General features: G+C 43.7%; 1 long non-coding RNA gene across 1 annotated transcript; it reads right to left on the bottom strand.

Annotated features, from left to right (window-relative positions):
- Positions 1 to 9688: 9688 nt before the first annotated feature.
- On the bottom strand, positions 9689 to 14430 carry LOC135916378 (uncharacterized). Its single transcript, XR_011507680.1, has 3 exons — positions 14243 to 14430; positions 13105 to 13185; positions 9689 to 10771 (listed from the first exon to the last, which is right to left on the bottom strand). It is a non-coding gene; the product is annotated as an uncharacterized lncRNA (long non-coding RNA).
- Positions 14431 to 19442: the final 5012 nt, after the last annotated feature.

Below are 19442 nucleotides of genomic sequence, written 5' to 3'. Positions count from 1 at the left end.
GTTCTTTCAACATTAATTCGTAAATAGCATTTTGCAACAATCCGTGAGCATTAATTTGGCATACTTATAGGGCCATTTAGAGTGTTTATTTAGCCAAAATATTTTCAGCGGTCCTTGTAAGCCCTTTTGTCTCCATAACGTTGGCCGCTTTCTACGGGTGTTCCACTTGTGTCAAAACTTCTACTGCTGCAACTGAACACTCAATATGCAGCAGAAATATCATGAACAGACTATATATGATGTAAAATTTACCATAACATGTGTTTTTTCTCTACACTTCTTGCCTATCGCCAATGTGTAATGAAAACAATGCAACATTGCAGCTTGAGCTGATCTTACTAACAGCGCGTCTTTGTCAACCACTTCTGCTTATTTTTTAATTTAGCTGAAACGGTCAAAGGCAGACAATATGCGTATGGTATGAGACACATTAAAGAGACTTCAGAAAGCCTCAACAGCTGTGTCAACATATCTAAGAAGACAAGGCCTGGAGCTTTCCGCTGAAAAATGTACAGTCGTTGTTTTTACTGGCAAATCGATGGTCCCGGAAGCATTGCGGCTTAATGACCAAATTATACGATATAGACAAACGCACCGATTTCTTGGTGTCATCATTGATAGAGACTTCTCATGGAGCCCTTGCATCTCGTACATGACAAAGCGTTTGGCCGTCATTGTGGACCTTCTTGCGTTTCTCTGCGGGAAGTCCTGGGCCACAACAGTACCGTCAATGTTGCAACTATATGAAGCACTGTTTTTGATCTTCCTGTGGTACAGCGTGCCTGTACTAGGGAATACTTGCCTTACGAATATCCGCAAGCTTCAGAGCGTGCAAGCCCAAGCACTCAGGACTTGTCTCGGTCTCCCAAGAACTATGTCATCGATTGCGACAGTGACCATAGCCAGAGACGCTCATTTGACAGTCTACATTGATAATGATGTCCTGAGAGCACACATCCGACATCTGACTCAGATTCCCTCCCATCATCTTGCTTGCTTGCCAGCAAAAAGGCCACTTTCAGCTTTTGCGAAAACTATTGCAATACATCAGTCCTACTTGCCTTCAGAATTTACGCCCGCTACGCAATTATCAGATCCATTGTGGTGTCTGCACCGGCCGCAAATGCAACTGACAATTCCAGGAATCAGAAAGAAAGCTGGGGAGCCATTGCGAGCTTTGAAGCAAGCACCTTTGGAGCATATTTACAACGTGCACAGATTCCGGCAAAATGTATACACAGATGGTTCAGTAAAACTCGACAGCTCTGCTGCTGCAGTCATCATCCCGGCAAAATCTGAGGAACATCATGTGTGACCACATCGATGGGTGCAGAACTCGCGGCGTTCTGTGCTGCGCTTGATTTTATTAAGCGTAAGCCACCGCAACAATGGACAGTCTTTAGTGACTCCAAGGCAGCCCATCAGTGCATACTGAGCCCATTGCGCCACGGAACCAATGAACAACTGGCCTCAGAAATTCGGAACATATGTCATCAAAGCCATGAGAAGGGACACAACATGATCTATCAGTGGCTTCCAGGACATTGTAACATCAGCGGGAATGACCACGCCGACGAAGCCTTTCAATCTGCACATGAAAGTGGTCAACGAGTCTTCATTCCGCTTTCGCGAACAGACGCTGCGGCTGGGCTGCGACTGATGTCCCTTGATTGTACTTTGCCCCTGTGGAACTCGAATGTTTTCATCATGTGCCGGTTGCGTTCGCTGACTCCAGACATACGGATGCACCTCCCGCTTGGGTTACCACGACGTTAACAGACCATGCTCTGCCGTCTGTGGCTAGGCGTCGCCTTTACAAACTCATATGTTTGGATTTTGTGGCGAATGGACGTGCTTTTCGGGGCTCTGTCGCGACGACAAAATCATGTTTTTGTGGATGCTTTGAGCTTGCTTCTGTTTTTTTATTTGCTGGTTTTTTGCATTTAAATAGTAATTAAGGGGTTTTCTTTTTCTTTCCTCTTTTTGTCTCTCGTATTTCGGGTGCACTTCGTGTACATTTGTTTTGCAGGATGATTAGAACGTCCTTTCACGCCACGTGGTCCAACACGTGCAGCCGGGTGGGACGTTGAGCGTTTGTAGTCTTTAAATGGCAGCTTGCAAGGCAAATAGCTAGTAGTGATTTTACTGTGCTTGATTGGTAAAAACGTGAGAGCGTGGCCGCGTGGTTGAGCGCGTGCGAGAGCGCGTCATACCTTCGGTCTCCACGGTATTGATTGTTTTGAAACAGTGTTGAAAGTTTCTTTGCGGAATTTGGAGGTTTTGGATCCTGTGCCTATCGGTTTTTGCTCTCTGCATTGATATAGTAATGTAGTATTTGTAAAAAACCATGCAATACATGGCGAGAAAGCCGGTAACGCAGGCAGTACTGGGAGGGTCCCTCAAGGCAGATGAGGAGGCGCATGAGAATAGAGAGGGCGTCGAACCAATCGGCACACAATGTGATGTCGATATCAGGCTACAGAAAATGGAGGCTTTTCAGGAAGAGCTTCTCAAACAAGTGCAAGAGCTCAAAAATGAGCTAAACAGGGGGCGTGAGGCACAGAAGGTAGTTGAAAAGAGGGTTCAAGGAGCCGAGGAAAAGCGGAACAGGGCCGCCATTGTGATCGGAATGTGCGTGACAATGGAACGCAGACTCCCGACGCGACCTTCGAGGAAGGGTCAGCAAAATACGTGGAAGGCAGGCAGGGTGATGAATGATTAGCTGGAAAGTGCAGCACCTATCTTGAGGCCGCTACGCGTAAAAAGCAGGAGCCCAGTGGACAATGCCCCCTGTCGAATCCGAATCACGCGGAAAAGGACAAAGAGAAGCAGGGAGAGGTAGGAGAGAGTGAAAGGGTGATTATCGCTGGCGACTCAAACCTGGCTGGGTGCTCAAAAGCAAATGTGGAGAGGGTGAAAGGCGACAAAGGAGTCGCGGTAGGGACGTTTCCAGAGCGCACACTGGATTCTGTCATGGATCGAGCAAAAGAAAAGCTCGTGGAAAATTCCCTCGTGCGCAACCTCGTCATAGTAGCAGGTGGGCTAAATGACGTCCTAAACAGGAAAGGGCCAGGACTAGCCCAGCGCTCAGCGAAGGGGGTGGACGACTTGCGTGAGCTATCCCCTCAGGTGCAGATCGTGGTGTGCACGGTGCCGGAGGTGCCTGTGCGTGAGATTCACGTACAAAGAGCCGTAGTGGCTGCTAATGAGGCAATATGGAAAATGAGCCGAGAGAAAGGCTTCGAGGTTGTCGAAGTAAACAGGAAAGTGAGAAGATGTGGTTTTAAACTAGAGCCACTTCAATTACAGGCTAGCACGAGAAGTGGGCTGGCGACTTGGTGGTCACGTTATTGCTTCTTTAGGGGGCCCGCGGGGGCTCAGGAGTCAGAGTAGATAGTAATGACGAAGGGCCCCTAGGGGAACATCAGAAGAGCATCGCCGTCGATAACAGAAAAAAGAGGAAAGCAAGAAAAAGAGCTCGCCATGCAATAGGCTACATAAACATGCAGGGCGGCAGAAGAAAGGAAAGTGGGCAGAGATTGAGGAGCGGTTACACAGAGAACAAATAGGGGTGTATGCGGTAACAGAAACGCACATTAGAGACTCAGATGAGCCGTCAGTTATTGAGAATTATGTTTGGGAAGGGTGCAACAGAACTAAGTCAGAAAGAAAGGGAGGGGGAGTCGGAACGCTCATCCATCAGGGAGCAAAATGGAAAAGTGTAAATTCACAATGTCAAGAGCATCTTTGGTTATCAGGTACAATGAATGGAAAAGAAACTTGGCTGGGCGTTACGTATTTGTGGACCGGAAAAAATTGCAAAGAGAAAAATAAAGTGTTAGTAGACTGCATAAGGGCTATTATTAAGGGTTTCGGGTACGGTGCTGAAATTGTCCTATTAGGTGACATGAATGCCCATATACAGGATTTAGATGGCTATACCGACAACAACGGGAAGGCAATGCTGGACCTTTGTGAGCAACATAACTTCGTGATCGTGAATACAGGGCCTAAATGTGAAAGACAGACCACGTGGCAAGTGGGAAACCGGCAATCGATCATTGATTACTGTCTTATGACAGAAGGAATTCATGATAAGTTGAGAGAAATGGTCATCGATGAGGAATGGTATAGCAACATAGGGAGTGGCCATAAACGCATCATTTTTAAACTGGTATATGTAGTTGGGAAAGAGAGCAAGGAGAGCAAAATGGCCAGTCCAAATATAAATGCTCGACAAATATCAAATATAGTCACTAGAGTTGAGGAAGAACTTGACAAATGGCCAAGTAAAGAGTGGGAATATCGTGAGCTTCTAAGTGTAATAACGACAGAAATACGGAAAGAGAAACGACGTGTTCGTTGGCGGGGAAAAAAGAAACCGAAAAGCTGGTGGAACAAGGAGATACAAGAAGCAATCGCCGAACGACAGAAAGCATCTCGAGCGCACAGGCAGGCAAAGAAGGCGCAGTTGCCACAGGATAACGTGACCAGTAAGTTGTAAATATACCGGGAGAAAAAGTTTATGGTTCAAATACTGGTGCACGCAAAATTAAAAGGTGAAAGTAAACGTTGGTTGTCAGAAATACGTGAGAAAAAGAAGGCAGCACCTAGAATATTTTGGAATTAGATAAAATTATTAGGCAGGAAGTCAACAACAATACAACAACATATCCTAGACGAAGATGAAAACAGACTAGAATTAGAAGCGGCAATAAATTACGTACAAAAAGTAACAGCCAAATCTCTCCAAGGCAATGACGAGGTTGTATTTGAAGAAAAAAAGAGCATGAAAGAGAACCAAGTGGAAAAGGAGTTGGTGCTGACAAATTTAAATTGGAAGAAAGCGGAAGCGAAAAGTCCTAAGCGCAAAGACCCAGGGCTAGACGAGCTTCTCGTTAGACTGATAAATGAACTAGGACCAAAAAGTAAGGAAGCTCTGGTGAAAGCAGTGAAAAAAGCTTTAAAAGATAGATGAATACCAGGCAGTTGGCGACAAAGTAGAATGAATTTAATTTATATAAGTAAGAGGGAGAAAGACAGAATTCACTCGTTTAGACCGTTGACCATTACATCGGTAATATACAGGCTAGCAATGCAGACAATAAAATTAAAACTTCAAGCATGGGCAGAGAATGATGACATTTTGGGAGAGCTTCAGGATGGCTTCAGAATAGGTAGGCGTTGGGATGATAACTTGTTTGTTTTTACTGAGTGTATTGAAATATCAAAAGTAGGAAGCAGACCGTTGTACACTCTAAAAACTAAGAGAGTGCCGGGCACTCCCTTTGAGGGAGTAGCGGCTTGTCCCATATTTCACTCTCTTTTCGAGAGTAGATCGACGCTCTTTGAGAGAGAGTAGGTCAACTCCTGTTGACACAGTTTTGTTACTCCGCCGCAAGGGATTGCTAGTACTCTTCCACAGAGTGATAATACTCTTCCCACAGGGAGTGCTAGTACTCTTCCGCAGAGTGCTAATACTCTCACCGCAGGGGTAATGGCACTCCACCAGACCGAGTACTTCTACTCCCCCAAACAGAGTGCTAGTACTCTTCCCAATACCCTCGTAGCGAAGTCCTGGCCACGCATGCAGGCAGGAAATCAGACCAAATTAGGACCGCTGATATACCTTCCCAAGGCGGCTCCTCAGAGTCAGTGGCCCAATTCCAAGCGGCCTTCAGAATAGGCATGAGCAAAGTTATGCAGGATTTTAAAGTCATTTTTCCTGGCTATTTGCTGCCTACCATGAGGCGTGACTGCTCGGAATCGGCCTATGTGTATGCGTCCCGAACGCCACTGCGGAGAAAAAAAAGCTAACGGAGATTTAATCCGCAAATATCCCCGCAAATTTCACACTCAGGAGTCACATAATCTAATTAGAACATGACAGAACATGATTAGAACACATACTTATAAGAACCACATTGCTCCATACATCACGTGGATTCGAACCCGCGTACACTCGCATTCATACATTTCAAAGCACACATCCTAACCATTACACCACAGAACCACCACACTCAATCGTGTTCTTTTAGAGGTTATATATATAACAAATGTATTTGAGGAATCTGCTGTGGTGGGTTAAGTTTCTCTGCAGTGTGCTGTGCTGTTGTGTACTGAAATACGTTTGCGTTTGCATCATTTCCATTCCTTGCTACGACTAACGAAGGAATACAACGTAGACGACGACGTGAGAACTATTAACGGCTTGTCGTCACCCCAGAAAAATAACAAATCTGCCGTTCAGCGCACGATCGAGTGCTTTTCCAGTCCATGCATTATATGTTCTCCGAAAATACGCGGATACAAAGTATCGTGCCAACCATCCACGTATGTGAATTTAAGTCGCGCGTATACTGGTGAGCATTTCTGTTTATTTTTTCCGCCAGTTCCATTCGTATGTGGTCAACTGCGACGCCAGTACCAGGCATTTCGACGTGCCTCACGCTGCCGTGTAGGCGTTCTTTTCAAGTGCATTAGTTTAGAGTTTGGTTCAGTCCGTTGTGAGCTGTTGTCCTGCATTAGCAGCGGATCGTTAGCGTTTTGAAGAGCATGCATTCCAGCATTTGGAGACTGCTTATGCCGATAGCCGCGTCACATGCATTGGCACGCATGTTTAAATGACTAATGTGACCACTTGTTACGCGTGCACTGCTCGTATCCTGTGGCAGTGCTCGTTCTAAAAGCTTCGAAGACCGTCTACATTCATACGTGTGTTCAATATATATGCACAGGATGGACTTGCCGGCTAGTTGGTTGAGCATTTTAGAAGAAAGAGCGCAACACAAGCACGACGCAAAAACATGGACCACACCACGAAGCGCTGGTTTGGTTGATGATTTTTTTCGTCCTGGTGTTTGCGCTGATTCTTCTTCCACGATACACGCATACCACAGGTACGCGAAAGTTTAGGAGCATAGGACGTTAACTTTGTTTTCCCCGTTTCCTCTCAGTGTCAATGGCACAATGCGTTGCCCGGAATTGCGCACGCTTACCCCCATATTCAGAAATGCATCATAACTTGAAGCCCATGCTTGACTTGATCTAAATGACGGAAGTCGTGAACGCACCAAAAGAAAGGCAGTGATCGTCTAGGGGACGTTCGCACCAGCCGTCGTTTATATAAAGTCAAGCATGAGCTTTGTATTAAGATACATTTCTGAATACGGGGCTTAGTCATCTACTTCTCAAAGAAAATGTCGAAGAAACGCCCACCAAAACCAGGCACATTCGTAAACTTAACTAGGCAATACGAAGCTGCATAGAAAAAGCGTGGTATTAAAAGCTTTCAGTATTTTTCTTTACTCCAAAATGGTTGCGCTCTCGTGGCTTCAATGCACAGAGATAGTGCAGCGTTAGCTAAAAAGCATGAATTTCCGAACTCCATGCCAAAATAAGCTTGTAAAATTATTTAGGTGCTAGAATCCAGGGTTTGTAGCGATCCTTGAAAACCCCTTATTTCTAAAATGCCATATTCAAGGCATTGAAAACCCTGGAATTTTTAGAAGTACTGGAAAGTGCTTAAATTTGTACACTTGGCTAGACTTAGCAGACATTGCCAAGCGTTTTTTTCCCCTTTCTGTGACACTCTTCGCATGTCACAGAGAATTGTCTGTGGAGGTAATAGAAGGAAAGCGACATCCTTAAAGTTGAAATTACAAAGGAGCTGCAGATACCAGTTTTAGGCACATGGAACCGGCGACAAATGTACTTGGAGGAGCAGAAGCAGGAAGCTCAACAGTTGAGGCATTCAAAGAAAAGCCGTGATGAGTAAATCGAGAGCTACAGACACAATAAAAGGAATTTATAAATGACTATTGCTTATTTGGTGGTGAAAAGCTCAGGCAACAGATGATATCACATACACTGTCAAACCAAACAGTATTCAAAAACTGCAAATGTTGCAGGTCCAAGTAGTTAATTGTGCTATTGCAGAAAAACTTTGAGCAATTTCTTGAAATGCTTCCTTGTGTGCGTTTAGTGATGGGCGGTGAAAGGCAAATTAGCAGTCTTTCAAATGTTTGAAATCAGTGAAATGCGATTTGTTTTTTATTCTTTTGTTTGCATTAAAGTTAACGATTTTGTTGAACAAGTTATTGCCTGTCTAAACTACTAAAAAAATCGCACGAGGTCCTTGAAGTTACTGTGTCGGGGCGTCGACAGTTCTTGAAAACCATTGCATTTTTTTCTTCAATATTGCTACGAACCCAGTAGAACAACTGTCATGGAGTAAAAACCTTGGCTGAACAGGGGCTTATACGAAGAGCACAGGAAGACTAGAAATGCAGTAGTAGGCATGGAGGGCCCTGAAAAAAATGTGCCACATCTGCTCGTCTGCCTTATGTTTCTGCATTGACTGTCCCATTTTTAATAGAAGTGCACTTACTGTTCTACTCCAATAAACGCAACATTACCAACTCCAGTGTGGGGCAGTCCTTCAGCCAGTGCAGAACTCTTTCTGTACATCCCTGTCAGCTGTCATTTTTCCAGCATTGTAGTACAAGAGTTGTTAAACTGGTTTCGCAGAATATAAGCAGTATACTCTTAAATTAGCTGTTTGTTTTTATGCACAAGTTCAGGTCCTCAGTTTGGTTGCATGACAAATTGCCATACCTCAATAGATACAAGAAAAAACGTTATTAGAGTTTAATAAAATCCAAACAGTAATGATCACAACAATATAATGACATACATTTCTTTTGGTACGTATACAGCCCATGTCTTGGCACTGTATAAATTCAACTATACATCGCAAGTACTGTGTCCTGACCACTATTATTCACATGTGTAAAACCATCACAGCAATTCTTCAAAAAATATCACAGTGATTAGTGACATACACTTTGTAACTGCTTTACATGAGCATAATACATACAAATGGTCCCTGTGTACCTACACATGACTAGTGCCACCCGAGTACTATTACTCACAGGTGTAAAACCAACAAAGCAGTTCTTTAAAAATATCACAGCGCTTAGTGACGTACATGCTGTAACTCCCTTGTAAAAGCTTAATACAAACACGTGAGCACACAGAAAGCTAGCAGTGGGCCTACATGGAAATACCACCGCCTCAATACTAATTCGCAAGTGTAAAACCAACCAAGCAGGTCTTTAAAGAATATCACAATGCTTAGTGACATACATTTTGTAACTAGCTTATATAAGCTTTATACAAACATGAGAACATACACAAAGCTATCGGTGCACCTACATAGAAGTGCGGCTATCTGAACACTATTATTTGCAAGTGTAAGCTCCACAGAACAGTTCGTTATAGTGACGCCCATTTTGTAACTGCCTTATACAAGCTTAGTGCAAGCACAAGAATGCGGAAAAAAATAAATAAAAACTTGCTATATGAACACACAAACAGATCAACACAAATGGTAAACACCGCTTTGAAGACACGTGACCGTGACAAATCGCAGTGCTGTGCCGGTTGAAACTGCCATCCACAAAAGTATTGAGCAATGCTAAAACCACACGCAATAAAGTGCTGAAAGACTGCGTCTCTAACGTACCTATTTTAATTCACATTTCTTGAATATAGGGCTCCCTTGCAGATAAGGCATCTGATCCAACTGACCTCATTTTACACCTGCTAAATGCATACAATGCACTCAGGTATAACTGGTAATAATAATTATAAAAGTCATTTAAAAAACTTGATAGTATGATGAAGATGCATGACTACAAAAGTTCTGTCCCCCTCGTACTTGTTAAAAAGGTGTAAGTACGACACATGTTCTTTTTTTCCAGAATTGTTGCATTAATGGACACCCGGGAACCTCGAACCCACAAAAAAAGAAGATACTGCTGTGTTAATAGTGTTCTGAATAATTTTTTGTGAAAGCTTTTTACAGACAAGTTGCAGTCTCGTTTCTGAAGGTTGAGCTGTATCATGCAAAATAACATGGAAAGTGGTCACATGGGAGCATGACACTATGCCATAATGTTCGTTTCAGTTGACTCTCTTGCCCTACAAGTCACTGCTCACTGTGACCAGTGATGGAACAGCAGTGTCTATGTGATTTTCATCACACTTCTGTCCTATGCCATCCTTACCAGAGTTGGCGGCACACAGATACCCAAATTCCGATAGTGTTGCTTTCTCAGGTGGTTGTTTTTGATTTGCTCAATATCAGTTGGCACTTCAGCTGCATCAAACTTCTATTTTACCTCTTCAACAACAACATAAACAACAATCTTATGACACCTGTGTTGTCCTTCTAGTTGCCTACAAAGACCAGTTAATCTAGCAACAACACTGACACTCTCTACTATCTTCTAATGGGGAAGAGGTGTGTCCCACCATGTGTTCCACATTGTTGTCGCTATGTGGGCTGGCTGGGGAGGCAACTGTAATATGTTTGCATATCTTAAAGTGATGCTTGTACTGTGTTATAACACTTAACTTAGTCTTGCACTTGCTGCACAAGAACACTGGCTCACAGTCGTGGTGAAAAGCTTTTGTATGTTGAGCAAATGAGTTGTATGCATTACAAAAAAGTCACATTGATAACACACATGTTGCTCTACCAGGCCTGGTGCGGTTCCTTCTGACACTGCTGCTGATGCTGACACACTGCTGCTTGCCTTGTACACTGTTGCAGCTGCAGTAGACATGGCCGTCTCTGTATCTATTGCTGCCGTGCCACCTGTCATGGTAACTTCAGGTGGTATCGGGCTCTCTTCTGCAACAGAGATGTCGTTTGCCCCTTGAGGGCTCTCGTCATCAGGGCCAATAATTTCGTAGGCATTGTCTCCTGCATCGAAGAATCAATAAGAACAGCCTGAATTAATAAACATAGCTCTAAGCAGTATGGACATCAAAACTTAACCACAAGCTTTGCACATCAGTGACCAGGCTTATTGAATAATACTTGCAGGAGGAGTTACACAATTGTGTGTGTACATTACACTTAAGCCTCATTAGAAGAGATACTCAAGAGGCACGGGAAACATGTCTCTTGAAACCAAAAATTTTAAAACACTGAGGAGCCAGACTAGATCACTTTATTATGCATCATCACTAAAGTATGTTTAGATAAATCTGAAGGAATAATTGCTCAGGGTGGCTTAAAGGGCCCCTAAACCACTTCTCGACATTTTTTGAACATTTCAAGTAAACACACGCATCAAAATCAGAATGCCGTCACAATTGACGATGCCAAACGCCACAGTGTGTAGCACCTGTGGGAGCACCACAAAATGAAGAAAACGACCCCGTGCGCATCTCTGGACCTATCCTGCACCCCCCAGTTTGTCCTGACATCACCAGGCTGTCTCTGATGCTGTCACCAGTTTCCGGTGCTGTCGAATGGTCCAACGAAAGTGTACGACTGCCGGCAAGGCCTGCAAGCAAATACACACTCCTTCTTCCTCGTCGCGTTGCTCGCGATGCCATTGTGGGCAGCCAATGGGGGCAAAGAACAGAAACGCCAACAGGAGGGTCTTCCTATGAGGCTCTTCAACTAGAGTCACCATACAGATCCATTGTATTGGCGAGGTAATTAGTGCCACCCCTCGCAGGACAACGGGCCTGCGTGGCAGCAACAGAGCTCGTTGGTGATGGCCTGTCCCGTAACATTTGGAGGTGTACTAGGCGAGGAAAAGAGGATACTGTCCATATGGCGTGTACCAGGTGAAAGAGCAAAATGAGCGGGGACTACTTTTCGATAATCAAACACGTAGCTCCACTATTACTGCACCGTTTCGAAAAATTATCGTGGCTACGTGTTCGTTGCCTTAACATGTACAACTGCAACACCGCAACTAAATTTCAACCTGGGTGGTTTAGGGGCCCTTTAAACAAAACATTCACAGCTTTTTAGTGACTGAAGATTGTGTTAGCTTCCTTCCTAACTTCTGGAAGTTAAACACTTCACTTTGCAAGCCTTGTTGCTCGCAGTGCCTTTGAGGTGCTCTTAGACGCTCATCAGCTTCAACTGTCGACCCTTTCTGCCCTGCACTGTCCTCGTTGCCCTCCTTTTCTAGTTCATGCTTAAGAGACATGTGCAATTGACTTGTGTGAGAATTGCGTGATCTTTACGCCCTTCACAGCACACAAGGTGCATGAAGTGAATGTGTCTGGGTTGTGTCCCTTCGAAGTAGTGAATACTTAAAAAGTCGTTGGTAACAAAGCTGTCTCTTGTGTACAGTGTTGTTAAAGTGGCAAGCATTGGAAAACCAACCAAACCATTTTCAGATTACAACCAAGTGTATCTTGTAATGAGACTCTACTGTACTGAATATTTTTCATCTATGGATCATCTGCATGTACATTAGTCACAAACACATGTCTGGAAAGGCGAATCAGGAAAAAGCTCGTACTCTTACTTTTTGTCCCTAACATAAGCAGCTGATAACAATATGATAAAAAGCAGGTAATCAGGCTAGCATGGAACATAATCCTTCAGCTCTAAACAGTTTTTTGGGCCCACATCATTCCCTCATGACATAAGGAAACAACTTGATTGCAAAAATGGCTGCATGTGATCTGAGTTGATTGAAACAAACAATACGTAAGGTCGCCCTGTATGTAATTTTATCAGAGTGCTTTTTAAATGTCCTGCTGGCGATTCTGGCTGCACGATGTTTCTCATGCTTTTTGGCACGATTCCTTTCTTTTTCACTCCACTCTTTTTTCTGGTTTTCTCCCCTTTCCCTTCCCCCTTGGGTAAAATAGCACACCTGAAGTATCAAATCTGTTGAATTATTGTGTGTATCGAACCTGTTAACATGCGGGCGTCTCTGTGGTCTGTTTTCTATTTTTGTGCTGTACAAGTCAATTCAAAATGAAAGATGGAATGTCTCTGCCTTTAGTATAATTGTATGTGTTTGTGTGTGTATATATATATATGTATGTATATATATACGTCTCTCATGTTTTGACATATATGTACATTCAGGAGTGCCTGCATGCTCTTCTCCGCTGCTCCAGTGACGAAAAGGAGAGCTTTTTTATGTACCATAGTAAAACATTCACAGGTTTTCACTGAGCCCATTACATCACTCATCACATGGATCTGTCACAATACAGAGTAGCAGTGGTCCATATTACTAACCCATCCCAACATAACTATATATCAGCACATACCGACATGCTGTGAAACAGCTGTTGCAAAGCCGCTGGTGCTGGCAATTTCCGCAGCACTGCAGTGGTCCAGCCGAGTGCCACCTGTATAGTGACAAATGCATATGCATGTTAGCAACTCACTAGTTGCTGATGGTTTCATAAGCTTTACACTACACAATAAAGTAATCTAGACAACTTTGTTGGAACAAATACACATAATTAGGACACCATTTAAAGACTAACACGATTAATTGCCCCCAATCTCTCACTCACTAAGGGATAATACTACTGAAACATCGGTGGAGAGCTCAGATTAACACAGCCCGTAAACAACAAGCTTTCTTTGAGGAAAACAGCTATAACAGCGGTTAGTTTTCTTAATCATTTGATGTGCTAGCTTTGATTTAAATGTCATGCAGTACTATAAAATATGAAGTGCCGCATTTCTAGCAGCAGAAGGCGTCGTCAGCCTCATAGTACAACTGATTCCTGCACTGTTTGTGTCAGTGAGCCGACACATACAAAGAAAACCGAATTCACAGATACATATACAGTGCCAAGTGCACTCCTTCTGAAAACGCAGCCGCCAGTTCCAATGCTGCTGAAAGGAAAGGTTATATAGAGTGCGAGACTGCATGGAACTACCACTTATGACTGTAAGTGTATGATCTGCTGATTGGAGAGGTAGTCACATGCTATTTCTAGTCTCTTTTAGAAGCATTACTAAAGGATGAATTAAAATCTATTCATAAGTCACGAATTTCACGCATTCAGTTTGGTTAAATAATTTGTGAGAAAAAGACATGTTTACCTGGAATAGCAACCTTTCTTCCTGCTGCAAAATTTTCCTTCGAATTAATGAAATAACTTTACAGCGTCATAATATATTGTGTTTCTCGCAACTACTTGCCGGCAGTGGCGAGTTACAGTGTTTATATCTGACTCATTGGGCGACAATACTGCCAAACACAAATATTTCACGAACATGAGAACACGTCCCTCGCAGAGAATAGCAACCATATATGCCTCTGTGAGACATGATCGCACCTTTGGGGTCAAAATGTACATTAGAACGACACCACCATCTCATTAAAAAAAAGCCTCAGTACAAGGCAGCAGCCAACTGCATAATGTGAAATTGCAACTGATGTCCACTTACTGGTGGCCTGTGTTCGAGTCACTTCTGGCAGTTGACGGGGTGCTGAGAAATGCACGTCCTGGGTTGTCCCTACAAAACATACAGGGTTATGTCAAATGTTGAAAATATATATACACCGGCATTTCATAAGTTGCAAAACTATGAGTAAACTAATAAACAACTGTAATGTAAACAGAGTACACATGATAAGATAGGCTGTCAACTAGTAATGCATTACGCGAAAACCCTAAGGCATAGGAAAGACTATATGTATACACACGAAGCTGACACACAATTTAATTCGCTCTAGATTTTTCCGTGCAGTATATTCAAATTATTATGGTTGTGGTTAGAGCAAAATTAGTGTAAATTACGCACTAAATTATGTACCCTGGAAAACTTTTCTTCAATATGCACCTGTGCACCCTTCGAATGAGTAGCGTTGTAAAATTTACGCACATGGCATTTAACATAGTTGCTGAACACGGATTTCCTTTGCCCTGTGTCGTGTACAGTGAGCTACATATATATGCCCCCCCTCCCTTCTGTACTAGCCATACTGCGTGCCATTGCACCTATACGCATGTCAATAAACCTCACAACACAGAAATAAAAAAAAGCGCCAATCACCCATGCCTGTATGTTGCAGTGGGCCTAACCTAACCAAGCATGGGCTGTTGCTTTTTATAGTAAACACAGGCACCGTGCTCATTGCAAGTATGTATCATGTCACTAAGCAAATATGCAATTTCATTGTACAACTATTTTTTTATCACATGGATCTATCTGTTGAGAGGCAAGACAAAAAGCAGTCACTTCTCAGAACTAATCAGCTTTTTTAAAACACATCTCTAACTTTTCAATGACACTTGCTGCTATGTGTTTGTCTCCAGAGAGCATACTTGATTTGACTTTCCAATCGGAGACATTACATAAGTATACCATGTTAAGATAACTGCCTGGAGCACGTGAGAATTTTCATCTTGGTGTAACATACTGTATCTGGATTTTGTTTACATTTGGTCAAATGGTACACCCAATATACCCACATACTAGTTTTCTTGTCCAAATTGCATGCCAATGTATTTAGATTTTTTGGCATTGGCTCCTCTGTACTACGTGAAGTCACGCTGCACTGGCTCTTTCACATCCTCGTGTCCTTGCAGCTGCCTTCTTGTGTACTATAAAGCGGGTGCCTGAAAAATATCATATGCAAAAGTCAACACAAGGGCATGGTGCAAAACAACATCAAGACAGTCAAGGCCATGGCAATGAAAAAAAGTCTTAGCTCTTAGTCTTCTTAGTGAAATGCATGCAAAACATCCAAATGACTGCAACAGTCGACTGCTAAATTAACTTCAATTTTAGATTCACACAAAAAAGAAATAACGGACAGTTCATCCTCGTTCAGCACGAATGTTAGAATACTCCTGCTAATGAATAGAATATTGGTCATTTTCAGACATCATAGGTCTGTCATGAGTCTGGTGTATCACAAACACTACTTGTGACACATCCTAAGCACGTGCCCAGTGTGCCCCCCGCACCATCCCTGGTTGTGCCACTGCTGAAGCCATAATTTGAGGATTATAGCTGCAAACATGATGCTAAGTAGGGATGAAAATATTGTTTTTCAGTTCAATGGATATATGGATGTGCCTATAAAAAAGGGCAACAAGGCTTGTTATGGCAAGCTTACCCACATTTCAATACTAACAAGAAAGTTCACTGCGGCCTGCATCTAAGCTTACTAAAAGGCGTGAACTTATTTTCATGTACGAGGTGCGCAATGGAGTTCATTTTTGACAGAGCCGACTACTGCTGCAGTTTGAAATGTAGCATTTTAGATTCTTGAAGGCATGTAAAAGTTGCAGTTAAACCGCAGTTATTAGTTTATTACACCAACCTATTGTTCTGTGTACGACAGACTGGTAACATGGAATTAAAGCAACATTTTATTTTGATATTTTATATCTATACCAAAGTTTTCAAGCGATAAACACATTTTGATCTGCCATGCAATAGCAAAATGCACACATTACGCTTGTAACCCCCAGAGGAAGCCTGATTTCGCTATTCAAATGACATAACTCTGACACGCCAACTCATATTAGCAAATGCACAGGCATGTCCAAAATAATAAGCGTATGCAAAGCGCCCTTGCAATTGTAATTCCACACAGCAGCCGTTATATTCGATACCGATGCGTAACTAGCTGCTCGACAATTCACCGAGTTCGTAGACATAAGCATCCTTTCAGTTTCGCACCGTGCACGAAAACCGCAACAGGAGACAAAACCAGACCCACCTATAATCACACCATTTCAATACATGAGCAAAAACAGTTCAGTCTTAGGGATAAACACTGTGAGAGCGATTTAGTGCGCGACGGCGACGAGCGACGGCTTCGAGCGACAAAACGGGCCGTCGCTTGAACAGATGGCTCGGTTCTGGAAATCTATAAATCATCGCTCGTCGCCCGAAAGTGCTATGAGCGACTAGCCAATAGCGCGAAGCTGGAACTGGATGTAGTACATCGCTCAAGTACTACCGATTGTCGCGCGGAACGAGCAAATGATTCAATTTTTATACGTGCAAGGATGGGAACCTACGGCAATACCTCCGGAAATATTTTATGCTACTTTTTATCGTAAAATACATCAACGTAAATTACTAAAGCACGCGTCACGCATGATTGCAGCCCTCATGCCGGCAACACCGGGGAGGCGTCGCTCAATATCGTCGCTCGCACGGAGTACGACTTGTAGGCGACAAGCGAACGCGACAGCCATCTCCATCGCGTCGCTTGTAGCTGCCGCGCGCAAGATCGCTTACATGGGGTTTATACTTTTTTCAGCATAAAAAATGGATTCCTCATTGCGTTTTCAGTAAGTTCAAGATAACGCGCCCAACTGACCTCTTGCAGCATGCAGCTGAATGCCTGCGGCAAAGTTTCTAACTAGCACTGGTGCTGCACGTAACTTCAGTGGTCGCAGATTCACCCTGCGCGAGACACCGTCAAGCGCGCGGTTTACTTATAAAAAAGCATGCTGCCAGCAAAACGGCGCCTTCTGTTATGTGATTCCTTAGTTCAACAGCGTTCCGTACACAGTAGACTGCCAAACTGAATAAATTCAAACACACAAAACGCACGCTAATCGCGCTCCGCATAGGCTCGGAATCACGGGCTGGTGAACGAACCATTTTAAGCGTCCTCTCGCCTGGTGTCTTATTGAACATACCATAGTTGTGGCAGCGTTTGCGATTTTTAAAGCTCTTACGGACAACGGCAAAGTGATAAAATCACATGCAGTTATCGCGACGACTGGCTTTTTCGATTGACATCGAGAGACACAGCGCGTATGCCTAGTCCTTTGTCAATCGCGTCGGCTAAGCGCAGCGACGACTTCCTGGCGATAGCATGACATATACGGAGAATGTGCACCTAAGTTAGAATTCACTTACCGTGGAGGATTTGCTGTTATATCCAAGGCATGACGAACGACTGTCGTGTTTTCGTAGCGACGCGAGATGGCTGCCACACGATCTCCGTTGGCTGGCAATCGCAGCTCCTATGCTGCGGATCACCTTTCTCCGGTGCTGTGTTGTTCCGCGATCTTGAGCGCGCGCGCGCGCGCGCGCGCGCGCGGTGGAGAAAATCCGATTGAAAAAGTAGAGCGCTCGCTACGCGTTCCATTTGAACTGCGGCGGCCTGTTCTCTTAGAAGCAAAACGATGTGTTCTTTGCTCAGCGTGCATGAATGAAGCATTGCCATGTTCGGGGCCAGCCACCTACAGTTGAAGCAGAAGATTACGCTACGTTTTGTTCTCTATTCTGCTAGTAACAGCGCAAAATGTAGACAAGGGACGAGACAAGAAGACACCACAAGCACTTGTGGTGTCTTCTTGTCTCGTCCCGTGTCTACATTTTGCGCTGTTACTAGCAGGATGGAAAACCAACAAGCCCAAGCTGCTATTCAAGCGAAATACATTTCCAGCGCTTGTGGTGCTTTCTTGTCTCGTCCCTTGTCTACATTTTGCGCTGTTACTAGCAGGATGGAAAACCAAGCCCAAGCTGCTATTCTAGCGAAATATATTGTTCTCTATTGCCGCAAGAGTAGAACGGGCATTCTACTCTCTCTCTGAAGGGGAGAGTGAAAAGCACATTTTACTCTCTCCTTGGTGAGAGAGTGAACAATGTATTTCACTCTCCTCGACATTTTGCGAGAGTAAAACGACGCTTTGAAGAGTGAACCGGCCGTTTCACTCCTGCGATACCCTTCCTAGTTTTTAGCGTGTATGTGGCCTTCTTAGACATTACAGGCGCCTACGACAACGTAGACCGCAATATTTTGTGCGATATTCTGGAAGGGGAAGGCTTAGGTAACGATTGTCTACAGCTTTTGAGAGTGATTTAACTAGAAAATACCGTTTGCGTTGAATGGGAAGGGATGACGAGCGAGGAGAAAGTTCATATCAACAAGGGGCTGAGGCAGGGGTGCCTTTTATCCCCGTTGGTGTTTATAATGTACAAGGTGAGGATGGAGAGGGCGCTAGAAGGAAGTAATATCGGGTTTATTCTCTCGTACAAACAGGCGGGTACAGTAATAGAGCAGTAACTCCCAGGTTTATATTATGTATGTCATGCGTCGGCAATGGGAAAAGTGCTACAAAAATGCTCGAAGGAGAAGCTCCTGAATGCAACCGTTGCTGTTTTCCACGTTTCTACGAAAGAAGTTGGGACGTCAATATACTAAATATGCTTAATAATTCAGCCTACACGTGGTGCATTGCACAGTCCTGGTTCCAGTAGTGTCCCCTGTACCGGGCGCGGATTCTCAGTCTGAGCTGATTCCCTCATGTATGTGGAGTTGATTGAAATAAACGCTTGCATGCGCAAAAACATAACAAATGCTACGCGCACGCAACAAAATAACTAGAGGCAGGTAAACTGGAAACATGCGAGTCAAGAACATTTATTCTTCGAGGGCATATCACACTGTATTCGCACTGTTGGGTAGCACCTCTTATCGTTCAGGAGTCGACCGTCGAGTGAGGTTCATAAGTGCCGCAGTTTTTTCTACCGATAGCTATTTCCTTCTCTATACACATTCACATTGCTTACTTCGTGTGACATCTTCTTAAAGGCACGTTCGTATGAATTCTTCGCTCCTTGGGCAAGATATATTAGTGTTGAATGACCTCAGGCACACAAAGTTCAG

Source organism: Dermacentor albipictus, chromosome 8, assembly GCF_038994185.2.
Source record: "Dermacentor albipictus isolate Rhodes 1998 colony chromosome 8, USDA_Dalb.pri_finalv2, whole genome shotgun sequence".
In the NCBI taxonomy this organism is placed as follows: Eukaryota; Metazoa; Arthropoda; class Arachnida; order Ixodida; family Ixodidae; genus Dermacentor; species Dermacentor albipictus.
The sequence above is the reverse complement of the archived record's forward strand: the minus strand, read 5'-3'. Positions and strand labels throughout refer to the sequence as shown.